The sequence below is a fragment of the Etheostoma spectabile genome, chromosome 12, assembly GCF_008692095.1.
Source record: "Etheostoma spectabile isolate EspeVRDwgs_2016 chromosome 12, UIUC_Espe_1.0, whole genome shotgun sequence".
Taxonomy (NCBI): domain Eukaryota; kingdom Metazoa; phylum Chordata; class Actinopteri; order Perciformes; family Percidae; genus Etheostoma; species Etheostoma spectabile.
Genome location: NC_045744.1, coordinates 763,093 through 766,467, shown reverse-complemented (window position 1 = coordinate 766,467; position 3,375 = coordinate 763,093).

Sequence of the window (3,375 nt, the reverse complement as noted above, 5' to 3'; positions counted from 1 at the left end):
AGGGCTCGGTTTACACCTATCACCATTTCTAGCCACCAGGGGAACATAGGCAGCATGAGGGAACACATATTAATGTTAAAAAGTGGAATTTTCATACCATGGGACCTTTAACGTCCCTGTTGGGCTGAAAGTGATGCAGCTAGGACAGAGGCCCTTGCAATCAGATTTCTTGGATGGATCTACTAGTTGTATAATTGCATTTTCCAACCAGAAGATGACCAAGACTTGAAAATGTTTTAAAAAATATGTTTTCTAAGATGAAGAGGAACTGGGTATACAAATATTTTGGCGTATGAATTTTTAAAATTATACATTAGAGATTTAAAAGATTTGTAGTCTCCCAGGGATTTGCATATTAATACAGTATAGAAGTTACGCCACTTTTGTAATATAAAAAAGAAAAACAATATGTGTGAATAGACAGCCGCTTTTAGATAAAGCAGAAACACTTCAGAATAAGACATCTACAAATGGTGGAAGCAGTGATTGTTTCTGGCCCGACGCCAGCAAATAGAAGGGTTTATAGAAAACTGCCCAGGCAGTTAAATGACATACTGAAAGATTTGTGGAATTAATTGGATTGGCAGAACTTCAGTAGTGGTGTTGTTGAGAGTTTGTATTAAATCCTTGTTGAGGAGTTTTTTCAGCAAAAGACCACTCACTTCAATCAAAAAGTTAATGCTCAGAAGTAACACTTCTCATTATTAGAGAATTCTTTGCTATCACAAACTATTAGAACTTTCTGCTTGTTGCTGGTGGGTTATTGGTGTGCTATAGCGTTGTATCAACTGGGAACAGTTCAGTAGATTGTCATACAGATTCAGCAGCTAAAGCAAAATGACCAAATTTGTCTATTTAACATTCAGCAGACACGGAGCTTTATACACTTTCAATTTCAGTTGTGTTGGTGTCCATCTGGCGAATGTAAGCCCAATACTCACTGGTTTGGTCTCCACCAACTCTTCCCTGAGGGAAATACATGGCTCTTTACCTACTGTTACTCAATGTTCTGCCATCCTTTACCAGCTAATTGCTAATGTTGTTTGGTTTATGAGAACTTTTTTTTGCTGAAAACAGCCCCCTGCTCCACTGTAGACCTGAGGGTCACTGCAGTCAGGTGATAATTATTCATGAGTTTACTACAAGAGACCTCTACCAAATTACACGTAGCGGTTAATATAGATATTTTGATGAATTGTTAGGGTTGTGTATGTTTTGGTTTCCTGTTTTATTTTGGTAGTCTGACTTTCTGTCTTTTCTTGTCTTGTTTTACTTCCTGTCTTTTGGGATCCCGCCGATGAGATTTTCTGACGTGTTTCACCTGTTGAATCACCTGTCCCTTGTACCTCTTGTGTTTAGTGTGTGTGTTTGCCTTGTCTGTTGTCAGGTCCTTGGGTTCTGTTTCGTCGGCGTACGGGGAGTCAACCCCGTTGTTGCCGTCTTTCCGGTTTTGGTATTCCATTCTTTTGTTTTCCTCCACATTCTGCAAGGTTTTTTGCCTGCTGCCTAGTGGACTCCTTTTGTTAATATGGACTTTTCTTTTTTTCTTTTTCTTCTAATTTTTTTCTTTTTTATTAAATCCTCAAGCAACACTACTTGCCTGCTCTCAGCATTTGGGTCCTTCACATGAATGCAGCTTTAAGGCTGACAGAACACAGTGACCCACTGACCCTAACCCTTCGTTCCATCGGCTATATGCCAATTCATTATCAATAGGAACTAATCAGAATGAAAATGGTTATAAATTTGTGTTTTTTAGCAAAGTAACTGCTGAGTTAATCACCTATAAACAGCTGACATCCTAAGAATTCCCACATTAAGAAGCAAAGAGTGAGGGACAAGTTCCATCTCAACACAAACTATCTTTAGATTAGTGTTCTCATAATTATTATTAAAACAACTGGAATTACAAAGTAAAAAAGAATTAACCCCTGCTGCTACTAGTTGTAATAGTGCAAGAAATGACAACCATGTCATAAATCCAATGCGAATGTCAACTTACATTCCTCTTGGTTTGTCCTGTCACACTCTGCCAACAGCTCCACACCCCCCTGGGTAAACTCTTCATGGCTTTTTGGCATGCCACACTCTGGCTGCCTTCCAGCTGCACTGCCTCACATCGCCATGATTCATCGTCGGACCCTCCTTGATCCCTATGGCAAATAGGCCCTTATCAGTCAAGATCGCCCTCTTGAGAAATCCATCCTTTTTTCATATGCGCCACTTGCTCGTAAAGGAATTCCAATAAGACGGCATAAATCAAGGCTAACGCGCCGCTGTTCTCATGCTCCAGCTGAATCAACATGAGCCTGGCGGTGGGCCTGAAAGCAGGACCGTGTTGTGAAGCGGTGCTTGTAAAAGGAGGTATTTGATTTGGCTGGCTAGGCACAACCGCTATGGTTATGTTCAACATTCTTTAGCTAATGGTCCATGTTACAGCTAGGCTGCACTCAGGGATTAGGAGGGAGTGGATAAAAATGGCAACACTTTGAAACTTTATTCTGCTGTATCAACCTGCGTGTTGACCTGTGAATAAATATAGTACAATACAAACACAATAACACCGATGGAGTGCACAAAGTGTGAAGTGGCAGTATGGGATTGGACATGTACTGTGTTATGGAGTGCATCATTAAGTTTCCCAAAGGTTGAGGCACTCAAATAAAAAAAGAGTATTGAATTGGCTTTCTCTTCTCTTTTCTCTTCTCTCTTTCTCTTTCCAAGGCACGATGTGCTGTTATGCTATATGTGTATGTGCTATAGAAATATAACACAGAGTTGTCGTTGGTTTGATGCCCAGACCCACAGGATAGATGTAGGTGTGGAAAATAAAAGAGCTTCACTCTTTACAGCTGAGGGTCCATTAAGCAAGGCACTTAATCCCCCGCTGCTTTGCTGGTTAAAACGCCAAAGACCCGACTGCTGCTGGGATGTGTGTGACTGTAGGACTGTGAACAGGGCGTTCCTACGCTGAGTAGATCAAAGTTGGAAATAACACCTTGATTTTGAGATATTTGTTTGATAGTAAAGGTAAATCCAAGACTGCAATCACCCAGTTATTTCAACTTTAGTTCTTGTGAGAAAAAAGAAAAGGTCACTATGACAGATCTTCAATGTCTTTATAGACATTTCCCTAAAATATAGACTGGTATATTTGGTCTTGTTGGAAGGTCAGAAAGGTCTTGAGGTAAAAAAATGTGCAAAACTAGTAGGACACTTAAAGAGCACAGACCTCTGCCAAGGCACATTTCAGTGACGTGTGAATTTGTTGGCTGTGTCATGTGACCTTGTTATTTGTACACCATGTGACTATACAAATCCCAACATGTAAATAAGAACATTATCTTGTCACTTATTGGGAGCAGTAGCTAGTTG